This window comes from Drosophila biarmipes, chromosome X (genome assembly GCF_025231255.1).
Source record: "Drosophila biarmipes strain raj3 chromosome X, RU_DBia_V1.1, whole genome shotgun sequence".
Taxonomy (NCBI): domain Eukaryota; kingdom Metazoa; phylum Arthropoda; class Insecta; order Diptera; family Drosophilidae; genus Drosophila; species Drosophila biarmipes.
The window spans coordinates 1,257,165-1,273,376 of record NC_066611.1 but is presented as its reverse complement, the minus strand read 5'-3'; the positions used below and the strand labels follow the sequence as shown (position 1 = coordinate 1,273,376).

General features: G+C 39.9%; 1 long non-coding RNA gene across 1 annotated transcript; it reads right to left on the bottom strand.

The window, feature by feature from the left end:
• Positions 1-243: 243 nt before the first annotated feature.
• Positions 244-1,276, bottom strand: LOC127011517 (uncharacterized). Its single transcript, XR_007764514.1, has 2 exons — positions 1,033-1,276; positions 244-975 (listed from the first exon to the last, which is right to left on the bottom strand). It is a non-coding gene; the product is annotated as an uncharacterized LOC127011517 (long non-coding RNA).
• Between the last annotated feature and the right edge of the window lie 14,936 nt (positions 1,277-16,212).

The window sequence follows — 16,212 nt, the reverse complement described above, 5'->3', positions numbered from 1 at the left end:
GAATTTTTAATATTTTTAAAATCTAACGCTTATAAATTTTGTTTTAATAAGCAACAACTGCAGGGATACTTTTCTAACACTTGCGGACATTATTGTATGCTGTTCGGTCTTTTTAAAAGTAAAAAGAAAACACTAAATTCTTTTTTAAGAAAATTCAAGAAAAACGACTATTCATTTAATGATAAATTAATAATAAAAATGTTTAAGAACCATTTTAAAAAATAAAAAACATAAAAACATATATATATTTAGGTAAAATTAAATCGTTTTATTTATGGTTTTGGAGCAATACGTTTGTTTAACTTATAATATTTAATCATTAGACTAAGGGCTTCCTCTTTCAGTGCAGGCAGCATATGACACTGACATGTGTCTGGTCCAGATGAGGCATCATCGTCGCTCCAGGGACAAAGTTTATAATGGAATCCAAACTTCGAATGGATCAACTCTTTTTCCTCTAAATCCTCCAAAGTAGCTTTTAGGAACTCCATCCTTTGTAGGTGTTGCTCGAAAAGCATGCCTTCAAATTGCATCAAGAATAGTTCTATCTGTTGAGCGTACATTTTTAAGGACAACTATTTCTTTTTGAGACTGATTTAAGACTGTTGTTGGATTTAAAAACTCAGCTCTTTATATTGAAGAATCTTATTTACTTTACTTATTTACTGATAAAAATTCAATTTGAGCACAACTAAATCTGTTCAGATCTTTCCCTTTATATACCATATGAGTTATTCCATTCTCATTTAATTTCCTAAATGGTGTCTTTGTAGAAAATTTGTTCACATAACTTTTAGGTAGAAATATCCAAACATCTTTATCGTCCTTATCAGTTAAATATAGAGCTATTTTAGTTCCATATGGTGTCTTTTTCAGCTTACATCCAGTGATCTTATACTTAAATCCAATACATAGATTTTCAATTTTTGTGTAGCCAATCACAGGCTTCACGTCATTTAAGGTCTCTAAGAAGTCCTATAAAATTCAACAAAATTAGGTGATAAAGTATTTACTTTTAATTTATATGCATACCATTTTTGATCAGCGTAAGTTTGGATTCGTCGTGCACTAGTACCTAACTGTTGTATACTAATTCTTTAACCAGAAATTACATGGTCTTTTATACTTGTCAAAAACTATACACTTCTATCAATTCATGTGGAGTAAATGAGATAACAATATGTCTTCATTATATGCACCAAAATACTTATTCAAACTATGTAATACTTGAGAATAAAGTTAGAAATACATATCAGTATGTCTATCTCTTTTTATATTTATATAAATCTTTCAATAGCGTTAAAATAAAGTTAGTATATATAACGTAAGAATTGTCCCTCAAATGCTATATAAGATAAATTTTTTATAGAAAAGTCAGTTTATTTTTAAAAACATCGAAATGGTGAAGTACCATTGCGAGTTGTGTTCAGAAACAAAATCCTTTACTACTCGCAGCGGTCTAAAAGGGCATACATTAAAAATACACAACTTCGCCTATCAGAAATCTAAATCCTCCTTTTATTATTGTTATTTCTGTCCTAAAGTACGGAAAATTTGGTTGCGATACGACTTTAATATGCATCGTCTATTGGTTCACAACGCAGAGCTAAAAAGTATTTGTAAGGCAAAAAAAATTGTTCAATAAATAAAAAACAATTATAAGCCCTCAATTTTAAAATAGTTTTTACTTTATTTTTCTTTATGCATGGTGTATTTATAATTAAAAAGTTAAGAATCTAGGTCAAATAAAACATCTAGTAATGCGTCGTCATCTCCATCATCCAGCAAAGTTAAATAATGGTTAGTCGGTGGCGGTTGAGGTCCCATAAGTTCTTCAAAGATGTGGTCGTCGTTAGGAAAAACCTCATCTTCTGTCCTGGATAGGTCGTCGTCCAATTGAAATTCCTGTGCGCACTGAAATACATCTTCATCTTCTTCGTGTGTGATAAGGGATTCCAAGAAAGCCTGCGTAGTAGTCCCCAATGGAAACTGGCTCCACTCAAGAGACTCCAATCCTGGGTCCCTATTTTGGGTCGACGATGCAGCCGGTTGAAATACGCTTTGTAGAAGGCGATCAACCGAATCTTCTGCTTCGGAAACCTGTACAAGTTCCAGATCCGAGTTTTCGATTATTTCGAGATCAGAATCTTGCGTGGGTGGTAATTCCGGGTTGTCAATCTCAACCTCGTTTTCCGAATCGATAAATTCTACGGTTAGATCCATAGGTATGCAGTACTGAGGCATTTGAAGAACTGATCCTGAGCAATTTGAGTGGTGTCATTTTTATAGTCCAGAATGTTCACTTAACAGGTTGACATCTACAGGGAGTGCATACAGGTATGTTGTACTCCTAGAACCAATCCGATTGGTTCTCGAACAAAAGGAGCAGCCCAATACCCCAGTAGAATGGTTATTAGAAGGAAAACGAACACAAGGATTGATAACAAGTTACCGGGGGTGAACGTGGTGTAGGAGGGGTCTGGATGTAGGTAAATATCGAAGGTGTGCACCTTCGACATAGGTTAAGGAAAGGCAATCTCTGTGTAAGCAAGATATGAATAAATGGTCAGTTAAAGTCGGGCCAGCATTGGCATAAGATGTCGCGATGCAGCCATTCGAATTTCCTAAGCCTTAAGCTAAGAGTAGCTATTAAAAGCGGTTGCGGAGGTTTTTTAGGCGGTTTTAAATGTGTTTTGTATGAGTTGTTTTTAATTGCAAGCGTATACTCATCCCAAAATCAGTGTGTTTGGTATTCCACGGAACCCTCCCTTTGTATTGCATTTCAAATATTGTGACCCCTCGTTATCTTCTGAGAATGAGCAGGAGAAAGTGAACGTGCGTACCCACGAACCCGAATCTCACCCCTACCCTCGAGTCCTTGCTCATGACTGCTTGTGCGCGAAGGTGTGAAATTTTAATTTTGTGAGTTTTTTTCAAAATGTGCAGTTTTTATTTTAGAACAGAGAAAATTATACCATTGGAAAGGGCTTGAAAAATGCTTTCCAATGACACCAAATTTTTTTTTTTTTTTTTTTAGTGAGGGGGTATACTATTTACGGCAGCGGAGGTCATCGTCGTTTTTTGCCTTTTTCAGTCGAGTAGTGGGAATATACGGGAGGAGGCAGAATTTGAAATTCGGTACAATTTTCCGCTTCAGTGCACCGTTTTAAGAAATTCTTAAAACTAAACTTCTTATCCTACACATAAATTTTATTGGGTGGCCTTTAGATATAAACCCTGAAAAGTGTTCCCAATAAGAAATTTAAAACATAAACCTTAAAGTGATTCCACTAGCTGACTTTTCTATACACCCCCGTCTAACTTTATCGTAGACAAAAACAATTTCGATATCCTCAGCCCTAAAAAGTGATCCTATAAGTCTTATACAACTTTAACATTAAAGTGATTCTTCAGCTCATTTTTCCTAGACACACTCCTCAAAAGGAATTGTATAACATATAAGAAAAACTAGAGTATAAGACCGCAGCGGCGGTCATCGCAGCGGCAGTCTCGGCAGCGACCAAACCTCCGCTGCGAAAACCGCCGCTCCCGTATATTCCCACTACTCGACTGAAAAAGGCAAAAAACGACGATGACCTCCGCTGCCGTAAATAGTATACCCCCTCACTAAAAAAAAAAAAAAAAAAATTTGGTGTCATTGGAAAGCATTTTTCAAGCCCTTTCCAATGGTATAATTTTCTCTGTTCTAAAATAAAAACTGCACATTTTGAAAAAAACTCACAAAATTAAAATTTCACACCTTCGCGCACAAGCAGTCATGAGCAAGGACTCGAGGGTAGGGGTGAGATTCGGGTTCGTGGGTACGCACGTTCACTTTCTCCTGCTCATTCTCAGAAGATAACGAGGGGTCACAATATTTGAAATGCAATACAAAGGGAGGGTTCCGTGGAATACCAAACACACTGATTTTGGGATGAGTATACGCTTGCAATTAAAAACAACTCATACAAAACACATTTAAAACCGCCTAAAAAACCTCCGCAACCGCTTTTAATAGCTACTGCCGCAGCTTTATCGAGATAAGGATGCGGGCGCGGGATCCTAGGGATTAGCCGGCCCAAAAACGATACCATATTTCAGGCCCTTTGAAGGCTTTTTTGGATGCACTACGACATCAAAATTACCTAAGATGAGATTGAATTTTACATTTTGGCAACCCAAAGCTATGCCGTTTGCTGACTTTGCCTAGACAGCATAAAGCATGTGGTAGGGGGTTGCTCAAATACTTTCAAAAATATTATACTTTTCAACATTTAAATGCCGGCACACAATGCGAGTGCATCTAAGAGAACTCAACACCCAGAACAAATTGTAAAATATATTTACGGATAACTTACAGATTACTCAAAAAATATGTCTTGTGCAGGACCCAAGCAAGGGTAAAACAAGAAAGGAAGTTAACTTCGGCAAGCCGAAGTTTGTATACCCTTGCAGTTATAAGAAATAATCAACTTTGGTAACAGCATGTACAATTTTTAAGGATTGTTGCTGACTTCAGTAATATAAAAATAAAAAAATGAAAAAAATATTTCATTCTTTTTTTTAGACCATTTTTTTTACATCTATATGTTAGAGTAGTCCGATTTTTATTATTATAAGATAACATGTCAAAAAGCCCCAAAGCTATAATTTGTTTCATATTATTTTTCCAGCAATTTTCCCATCGTTTCTATGACAGCTATATGATATAGTCCTCCGATTTTGATAAAATTTAATTTGAAATTCAGAACTAATTAAAAAATGTTATTTTCAAGCGTAGGAGGTTAGAAGTTAAAATTACCAAAGATGTAATTTTTTTAATTATTTCACCTATGGGAAGGGTATATGATATATTTGCTGTTTTTTAACATATAAACTCCTACGCATTTTTAATAAGTTCTAAATCCGAATTTAGAAATAAAATAATATGGAAGAATAAATTATAGCTTCGGTGTTTTCTGACACATTTTCTTATATGATTGGGAATGGCATTTAATATCATATAGCCGTCAAAGAAACGGTCAGAGAAATAATGAAATACATGGTGTTACATTTATTAATATATTATAGGATAACCGCAAGGGTATACAAGCTGTGGCTTGGCTTACGGGAACAACAACCTTTAAACTTTCAGAGGATACAGGTTTCACTAGGAAAGAGATAGAAGGTAGACGGTCGGACCGCCCCGACATGTAATCTTAATCAAGTTTTAAATACATTTAGATTATGTATGGGCACAAAAGTAATAAATCGTAAGCGGGGAACATAAACTAGGTGCAATGCTTAGCGAAATGCCTGAATCCCTTAAATCGACATGCCTAAACCTATTGTTAGTTCTCGAGATATCAGCTTCCATACGGACGGGCATGGCTAGATCTATATATTTTTTTGTTATAAAGACATCTCATAAAATGTTGTTCAGTGATAATGTGCTATGCCCGTCGGTTTTTAAGGATTTTGAAAAAGCGGAGATGAGATTCTGTTAGTTAATACCCAGAATTTGCTAGCCTAGCCCAGAATTTTTCGCTAGCAAAGGAGCCTAAATTGGGGGTTCTGATTTTACTTACCTACAAAGCCCACGGTTACCAGACATATGATAGTCGAGCCCTGAGCGCTCTTTCGTGTTTTACATTGGGAGCGCTGGTTGGTACCAACGTCTTCCGTTCGGAAAATGTATTTTCGGTTGTTCGGTACTTGGCTCACAGAATCGCTCCATGAATCGCTGCTGTCCTAATAACAAGGCCCTTGAGAGCTCCATTTCATAGTCCTCTTCGTAACCTCACAACGCACCCACAAGCTCAGCAGCACAAGCGCAACATGTTCCTGCAACACGCCATGTGGCCATGCCATGTTGCGCGGCAACATGCTGCTCTGCAAAGCAGACTCAGCGGAGAAGGGAAATTGTGCGGAGTCCCGAGGCAGGCGCTCACCAGGCCGGAGTGGTCCTAGTGGGCTGGGGGTTCCCGGCATCCGAGGTTCCAGAAGTATGCAAACAAACTGCGCGAAGGGTGTGTGTTGCGTATGAATGCAAATGAAAACGAAAAGCTTGAAAATTATATATCATTTTCACGGAACTCGCAAACGAGCGAGGCAGCGGTGGGGGAGAAAGGGCCTGGTAGGGGCTGTCACATGCGTGCCTTGCAAATCACGTCGTAATATTTACAAATGGTTTCTTGTAATTAAATTAACACAAAACGTGACATTGTCACTGTGGCAGATTTTTAAGCGACACCGCACACACTCTAATATATACAAATCAACGCGCAAGGACAGAAGTCCCCAAAGCATTAAGCACCAGGACATCTGAAGTTGGGCGTCTAAATTGTAGCTTTCGGGCCCCCTTCTCAACCGTGTTCCTTGAATTTTCACCGAGCTACCCCGGCTTTTCCGCCGCTCGGCCCCGTGCCAATCCCAGCTCCAAGCGCCCTCCTCACTCATTGTCTCGAAATGGAATTTAAAACATAAATGAGCAAAAGTGCGTGCCTGTTCCTTGCCGGCTGCCTATTTGTGCGTCATTGGGGAAACGGTGGGTGTGTGCGGCGGGTGGCAACGCGGCAACGGGGCAACCAGCGCTGGGGAGGCAGAGTGGGCGGAAAACGGGCGGCATGTCTGCGCATCAGCGGCCTTCGAAAGATTAGGAATGTAATTTACAATTTACTACATGCTCTCAAATAAATGTCGACTTCTTTTATACAGGCACTTATGCCGAAGGGGTCCCCGTTTTCAGCCAGCCCGCCTTTTCTCAGCCCGGTGGCCGTAACCCCTCCACCTGGTTCCGGCTCACGTACGGATCTCGACCGGGCTTGTGCCACAAAACGATACAATATGTGTATCAAAACACCCGACCACATGGCGGATAAGTTATGGAGGCGACGGGCGGAGAGCGGGAAAGCCGTGAGGTGTGGTGTGGGGGTGGGCATGGGCATGGGCGACGGCTTCTTGGGTAATTCTCGTCGGAGCTGCTCAGGAGCGGAAAGATTGACAGTTGTTGGCACTGAAATGCACACAAAACAACACAACAGGCAGCGGCAACAAAAGTTGCCACTGAATAAGGAAAACGAAAATAAAACCGAGGCGCATTCGAACAGAAAACAGGGCCACCCCTGATTTATTTTCCACACATATATGATTTAACTGGCCCTCTGGAACTACTCAGCTCTCAGAACCCATTTCCAACAAAATGTCCTTCTTTGAGTAAAGCCAATGTGACTTATCACGTAGAATAATTTACCTATATTAGTTTTTAGCCAAAGGAGGCCAGAAATATTAGAGATCTCATCGATGCTGCTTCTGATCTTCTGGTGACCTGCTGTAAAAAACAGAGAAGCAATCGGAAAGGAATTGGTTTTGTGCCCAAAAGCCAGGAGTTCTGGGAATTTTATACTATTATGGTGTGTTTCTTGCACGAGAAGCTCCCTGTATCTTGAGCACCACCTCATGAGTGCGACTGTGGGGCGTAAAAGAAATCTAGAAATTCCTTATCGCACCTCAGTGTGCTGCATTAAGTGGTCCTGGGGCACCGGCACGTTCTCGTTCTGACGCCCAAACACCTGGGCTCGTCAGTCCCAGTCGCCGTTCCATCACCCACTCTGCTCCTCCGTCCCTGGCGCTGCTTGCAGGTGGAGAAGTAAGTCATGGGGAGCAGTGCAAGCAAACCGATTAACTACCCGCCCAAAGTATTTCCACATACCAGCCCGGCGATATAAATGCGGGCGGTGGGACTTTCCCGGTCGTCGAGCGCGGCAAATGTATCTTGGACGTGCTGAGGCGGTGCGACATCGGGTAATCCGCTCCGAAGCCGGCGAACTATTCGCACTCGTACAATGTGGCAGGAATAGGATGAAAATGGAAACGGGGGCGAAAATCTCATGTCGCCCACAGCTCTGCTGATCGGCGGCCGACGATTTTGTTTGGCGGGATAAACACAATCACCCCGAATCAAATTGATTCGCTAATGCCAGCGTTCGCCAAGTCCCCGCTGAGAGCTATGTGGCGTTTATCGACTTGATTTGAATTCAGCGCCGAGCGATTGCTTTCATAACCTAAGAAAATCCAAGAGTCCAAGCCTCGTGTTTCCAGCTAAAAATAATGTTGTGTCTTCAGGGATAACGCTCAGCCCTTTCAAACACAACGTTGCTCGTGAGCAACTCGATAGCCTTGACGGCCAACTCAGGGGCTCCCCTCCCAGCTATACGGTACAATTTTCCAACAGCGGGCTTAGTTCAGCGGAATGCCACGCCCTCTCTAACGCCCTCGAACGCCCATAACCCCTAGGCCCGTTTAGCGGGCCGACAGTGTTTGGGGTCAGACCACCATTAAAAAGTTAAGAAGCTGCTGCGAGGTATGCAGTAGTGGGAACAGCCGCTTTGCTGCCTGCATATCTGCATCTCCCTCGAAGTCCCCTTAGCTGAGTAGCGAGTTTCGAACGGCCGAGGCAGTCGACAATGGCGATTTTCCTCATAATATCTTAAACAGAGCGACATAATGACTTGATGTGCAACTTGATTTGTTATGTCCACTCCTATTTTTGACATGATATTCTTTCAAAATTTAAGAGAAGTACAAAACATAAATATTTTGTTTTAACCAGTGAATATCATATTGTAGACCCAAAAATGCAATTAGGTGGTATTTATATGCGGGATATCTTAAAGGCATGAGCAGAAAACTCCAATCGGCCCTTAAGATAAAGTCAATTCTTACTTTCAATCCTTACATTGCACACTGCGCCAGCCATTCCGATTTTTGGCTACAAATATGTTTTTTTTTTAGAAAATGACCAGACCGAGTATGAAGTCCTTTTTAAAATACATCTATCTATGTAAAATGTGTCATGTTCCAAAGAATTCGGACATGGAGTTTTCTTTCACCCAGATTTTTAAAGTTAAAATATCATCAAATATTGAGAAAAATGAAATAATCTAAAAGTCAAAGACGCTGAGGTAGTTGTTCGACTTCTTCACAAAACTTTTAAAAGTCATTACTTTCAAAATGTCAAAAATATTTAATAGCTCGTAAGTCTTACTTGTTCTATAAAACAAATTTTTTCGTTGATTTTACTGATTTCCTTTAGCAAATGAGTACTTTGCTTTTCGAGTGATTTTAAGTGGCATCCCCAAAAAGAGTCATTACGTTAAAATAAATTCCTTGATTAATTTACTAAAATCGCTAATCGCCGACTTGATGCGGTTTTTTCTTAGTTTTTAGTCATTTTAGTTTAAATGCCTGGCAGAGCACTTAAAGGAAATCTTAAATGTGCCTAAAGATATGCTGTAAATCTTGAACTTCCTTCGGGTGAGAACTAAAATATATTATAGAAATAGAAATTGGGCATTCTTTTGTGATGACTTCAGAATATTTCAAGTAAACATTAAGCAAGTTCAAAACAATATTTTACAAACTATTTTTTTCTAATAATTTGATTGTAATAATCTATAAAGATAACAAAATGAAAAATTGTTAGGTCGATTACTAATAAGCATTGAATTGGGAGCCTCCGAAAGTGTCAATTTGTATAAATAAATATTAAACGACATAGTATTTTTAGTGGTGTTAATTTTTTTAGTTTGTTTTCTCTCATACCCTTTGGAAAATGGATTGAGTGCATCTTCTAGTTATTTGTATACCCTTGCGAGGTTCATTTCAGTTTGCAACGCAGTGAAGGAGACGTTTCCGACCCCATAAAGTATATATATTCTTGATCAGCGTCACTAGACGAGTCGATCTAGCCATGTCCGTCTGTCCGTCTGACCGTTTGTCCGGCTGTCCGTCCATCTGTCCGTCCGTTTCTACGCAAACTAGTCTCTCAGTCGGGCTGAAACATTCCCAAAAATCTTCCTTATATTGCAGGTAGTATATAAGTCGGAACCAGCCGGGTCGGACAACTATATCTTACAGCTCCCATAGGAACTATCGGGGAAAAATTAAAAAAAATATATATCTTTAATGTTTTTTAACATGTAACATCCTACGCTTGGAAATAACATTTTTTAATTGGTTTTGAATTTCGAATTAAATTTTATCGAAATCGGACGACTATATCATATAGCTTTGGGGCTTTTTGACATATTATCTTATAATATTGGGAATAAATGTTTTTATATTTTTAAGAATTTCGAATTCAATTTAAATCGGACGACTATATCATATAGCTTTGGGGCTTTTTGACATATTATCTTATAATATTGGGAATAAATGTTTTTATATTTTTAAGAATTTCGAATTCAATTTAAATCGGACGACTATGTCATATAGCTTTGGGGCTTTTTGACATATTATCTTATAATATTGGGAATAAATGTTTTTATATTTTTAAGAATTTCGAATTCAATTTAAATCGGACGACTATATCATATAGCTTTGGGGCTTTTTGACATATTATCTTATAATATTGGGAATAAATGTTTTTATATTTTTAAGAATTTCGAATTCAATTTAAATCGGACGACTATATCATATAGCTTTGGGGCTTTTTGACATATTATCTTATAATATTGGGAATAAATGTTTTTATATTTTTAAGAATTTCGAATTCAATTTAAATCGGACGACTATATCATATAGCTTTGGGGCTTTTTGACATATTATCTTATAATATTGGGAATAAATGTTTTTATATTTTTAAGAATTTCGAATTCAATTTAATAAAAATCGGACTACTCTAACAACATATAGATGTAAAAAAAATGGTCTAGAAAGAAACAAATGAAATAATTTTTGTTTAATATCACTGAAGTCAGCAACAATCCTTAAAACTTTCACATGGTGTTGCAAAAGTTGATTGTTTCTTATAACTGCATATATACCCTAACTTCCTTTCTTGTTTTTGAAAACCCGAAAAGTGAAAAAATGTTGCGATTTTGGCTTGGATTAGCTATACCATATAAAAATCCAATACATTTTATTTTTAGCTCCTTGGAAAGGTCAATTTTTTTAAGAGTAAAACACAAAAAACCGCATCCTTCTAACTATCGTTGGAAAGAAGTTACAGATTTTTGGCCAAAAAAGTGACTTTCTGGCCCAGTGTGCACTGCGATAATATCCAAGGGCGATCTAATCTATAAGACCGAAAATGGGTCTGGCGCGTTTCGTATTGTAAGTCCATACTGCTGCTACACTTAGAGTTGTTCAAAGCAAATGAAGTACTATTGCACAGTGCCAGCCTTATGAATGCATTGAGTACAAGTCTTCCCACACACTTGAAACCATCTCCTCCTGTCCATGGGTCAGTTGAAAGGAAGGAACAAGGCCACGGCAGAAATTAAGTGCATAAATTTTACACCTAATTAAGAAGTAAATGCTCGCTTTACGCAAATCAAGTTGTAGCTAAATAAATTACCCCTGGCCGCCGCCAAACAATCCGTGTCACGAACAAGCTCGAACCGGCCGAAAGATGCAGGGTGCCCAGCGGAAGAAGGCGACGAAGATGGAGGCGCGTGGGTGGCTGAGGCCTTTTGTTTCCTTCCATCTTTCCCTGCGGGTCTCCACTTTTCACGCTATTCGCCTTTCCTTTTCGAGTAGTAAAAGCGGAAATAATGCATAATGCGCCTATGCCTGGACCTGGCGCAAACACACCCAAAGCTGGGACAACAAACGCCCTACACGGAAAATAATTGCCATGCGAGGCTTGCGTTATTTTTAACAATGTTGCCGACATAGTTCAGCTCCCAAAAGCCTGTTTACTGATTTGTTTAAACATGCCTTGCTTGGTCTAAATATTTGCTTGCGTTTTTTGGAAGGCAAAACAAGTAGATGAGATCCTGCAGTTGCTGACACAGCTAAAAACACCTATTAAAAATATATATTTTGAATGTTTAAAAGCCCGATACTTGTGCTGCCTTTGCGACTTCATTTCATGTAATCATTTCGTAACTTGCCGTCAATGCAATTTTTTACACTTATGAACTTATTTTTTCAAACAGGATCGCATACCACTAATAAAAACCCAACGTATCCTTTTTCGGGAATACCTATATGCACATACGTACACCAGGTTTATAGGGCTGGTCTCGCGTGAGACAATCTTATTGTGGCAAAAATGTTTTCTCCATACTGCGTTTAAATGGGCACTGATTGGCCACGTTATTGTTTAACCGCTCTGCCCTCCCCACTGACTTCTAATTGTTTACTTCAGTGCTTACACATTTTCGGTCTGTGCAGCGACAGAGAGCGCCCACAGATTGAAGGCGCGGAGGCCGGCGCTAAGCTCGGCTGCGTGTTAATCACACTTAATCTAATTTTTATTTCTGGGTCAGCATCTTATTTATTTTCCCCTCTCCGTCCCATCCCCCTCCAATTGCTGTTTCGTGCAAAACGGGCTAGACGCCGAGCCACGCCCACCACCAAACACCGCCTCTGACGTCGCCTTTGCAATTCAGCCGTGCCGTAAATATCCTTGACAAATCTTTTTGCCCTTTCGGCGCGCCAAGCGCAAATAAAAAGACATTAATTCGTTGTTCCTGTCGCTGTTGTTGCCGCTGCCGCTGCCTGTGCACTGAGAAATACGCCATTGAATAGAAACAGTTTTAACGATAAATGTAATCCCTAGGGGGATTGGTATTTTTTCAGCCAGGAGTTTGCAACGCAGTGAAAGAGGCGCTTCCGGCCCCATAGGGTATATAATTCTTGATCAGCATCACTTGACGAGTCGGGAACAATTTTTTAATATATATCTTTGGTGTTTTTAAACAAATAGCCTCCTACGCTTGGAAATAACGTTTTTGAATTTGTTCTGAGTTTCGAATTTAGTTGTATCAAGATCGGAGGACTATATCATAAAGCTGCCATAGGAACGATCAGAAAATTGATGGGAAAATAATATGAAACAATTATTTTTTTTTGGTTTTTTGACATGTTATTTTATACTGCTCGGAATATAATTGGTTGTATTTTTAGGAATTTCGAATTAATTTTAATACAAATCGGACGACCCTAACATAGCTGTCAAAGAAACGGTCAAAGAAATAAGAAAATAATTTTTTATTTTTTAATATCACTGAAGCTAGCAACAATCCTTAAAAATTGAACAATGTGCTACTAAGATTGATTATTTCTTATGGCTGCAATGGTATACAAACTTCGGATTGCCGAAGTAAACTTCCTTTCTTGATTTTTATTAATGTGCATTTCGTCTCATTTCGTGTCATTCGAAATCGACAAAAGTTGAAAAAGATATGACCACTTGAAAGCCGGAAACTTTAAATTGTTCTCCCAAAAGTGTTTTTATGAGTCGGTAACACTGTCCTTTGAAATCTAATGTACCGATCATTCTGAAATTTTGCGCACCTATGTAAGTCTGCAGGCTCTAACGTCGAGTTTTATTTAGTGTTTATTTTTAATTTTACAATAACATATAACTAATTTTTAAACTTAAATCACTTATTTGACTTTAAAGTGTTGCCAAAAGTGTTCTTGGAGGCGCCTGCGGAGCTGGCCTGCAGGTAAACAATATTATTTACTCATTTTAATGATAATACGAAAAATGAAATGAATCGATTACATTTATTTGATAACTCCACATTGTTAAATAAAAAGGAGCGATTTATCCCTTTTGTACTTACATTTTTAGCAGTGCAATGTGTTGCCATTGCCGCTATTGTTGCTCCTCGGGTGCGTCTACTACGGCCCTTTGGGCTCTCGCCTCCTGTTTCGCTCCTTGGGCTCCTCCTTTTATGGGCCAGGTAATTTACGTAACGAACCTGACACTTTCTAATTTATGGCGTCAGACGAGGGGCGTCGTCGTCTTTGAATTTTTCGCTGTCTAGGCCCCACTTGCGAACCTAGTCGGCTGATTATAACCACGATAATGCTGTTGACGCAAAGGTGGGCTCCACGAACTTAACAGGTGATTAGGGAAGGATCAGGAGGCGGGTGTTTTGGAGACGGAGCACTGTCAAGTGTTTGCTGATCTCCGTAGCAACGTGATAATCCTTACTCACAGCAACATACTTGCAGGGCAATCAGTCTGAATTCTAATTGGAAAACCTTTAAATGGAGATCGGGTGAAGCGACACAGCTTTTTGTACCCGCTCGGACGGTCCATATATTACGTAATCCTTTGTTGTCAAGAAAAATAATTCATGTGATACAAATCATTGTACCCGCTACTCATAGATAAATAGGGTATACTAGATTCACCGGAATGAATGTAACAGGTAGAAGCTAGAGATTCAGACTTGTCATGCAGATTCCGCGTGGGTGTTACGCCCACTCTGACACCCACGATCCGCGAATAGCTGAAGCGCCTACAGCTTTTACGGTATTTAAATGATTTTTTTTAAACTGAATTACGCCCACAAACCTCCCTATACCTATCGATTGACCTAAAAAAGGTGTGGCATGTTCGCGTAACAAACTTGCGCTTCGTACGAAAATAAGGAATCTAAATCTGAAATCTAAAAGGTACCGAGAACACGATATCCCCAAGATCTCACCGCAATTCTTCTGGTGGAATAGAAAACTATTAACTTTAAAAAAGGAAAATAAATATAAATATCAAGGCATGAGAGATGCCAACAAATAATATAATTAACTACGATAAATTGAAAGCCCAATAGAGAAGAAAAAGTAAAGAAGGCAAAGCAGACCGCCTTATTGAGCTCACATCCAAAATAAAATAAATAATCCAAGCCGGAAACAAAGTTACAATGACACAAACATCACAACGGTCACAAACATTTTTTAACAACATTTAAAAGTGTAAAAGTCTAAAACCTACAAAGCTAGCATCCGTAATTCCCTTCCCCAATTTGGGTATTTACAAAAATGTAACCGAACCTTGCAGACCTATTTTCCTACCTATCCAACACGTAGATTAATTAACATCGAAACTGCTATCGTGGTGTGCCACATCCAACAAGTTAATAAATAGCCCACCACTGGGATTAAGACAAAAGTCGATAGCCTCGACTATTGCGTTGCTCGATGAGCTACCGTTCTGACGATGTCCTGGAATCTTCTCCTGGCCGTGATTGCCGCGAGCCTGGATGTATCGTGGCACTCGGGGCTTCTGTCAGTTGCCGTTCTGGGGCTTTGATGCATAGTTATTTAACTTCTCACAATTGCTAGCCGTGATAATGCCTATATTTTTCATATCCCTCTCTGTCGCTTAATCTAAATGGAGAAGAATCTTTATTATTTCTCTTGTAAAGAACTGATTATGTTGGTCTGCTCTCTACGAGATGTGTGCGGCAAACTCAGAAGATTGTGTGTTCGGCGACAAAGTTTGGATGACATGACTGCCCTATAGATCAGTGAGAAAGTACAGAATTCGAAAGGGTAGCAGCGGAGTTATTTTATATTCACTTATTACAGCGGATGGGTTGCTTGGTTGGCTTCGGTGCTGCCGCGCCTTGCAGTATCGGCTGATGATGACGCTTGTCTTGTCTCGACGACGCGTTGACTCAGTCATCGCAGACTCCGTCCTGTATATCGAGACGTTCCGGACTTCCATCGCCTTGAGGACGCTTTTCTCGCCATGGACTCGCAGAGAGCTCGAGCATGCGTGCTTAGGGCACCGAACGTTCCACTAAAGCCTTACCCTATTGCTTGTCGTCCGTGGCGCTACTGCGATACTAGACGAGTTCTCCGCGGTGGTCGTTACGTGGCAGCGTGGTAATATTCATTCCCGCCGATGTCCTCTGCCCTGCTCCTGGTCGGACTCCTGCGAGGCTTTTGAGGTCTTGGAAGATCGCTGTTCCGCGACTTGTAAGCCCGTCTGGCTTGTCCAGTAGAACGTCTCCTGAGTTATCTTAGCCCGTCGACTGCTTGCCTTTCCTGGCTGGTATAGTGATTCTCTGGCACCTGGGGGTTCGGTCAGTGGCTGTTCTTCGACCTCACCTGTAATCGCTGGCATTCTTTTTCCGCGCAACGCCTTTTGAAACCATGAAACCGCTCATCCTTTGCGCCGGGTCCAACAACATTCCCTCCTTGTCGCAGAACTCAATTGCTGGCGAGCCCGCCGGGCGATGTTTTAAGATGTGGTCGTTACAAAAATAGCCGTGTGACTCACTCTGAACCCCAACTACCTTGTCTCGACTCGGAGATTGATGTCCCAATCTTGAACGTCTCGATGTAGACGTAGATCTTGCTCCTTGTAAGCTTCCCGACTTGACTTGTTGTTGTTCACGTGCTGTGCACTAGATGCTGAACTGGTTTTTGACTTTGATATCTGACTGATCTGGATGGATTGACTCCTCGTATTCGACTGTCCCA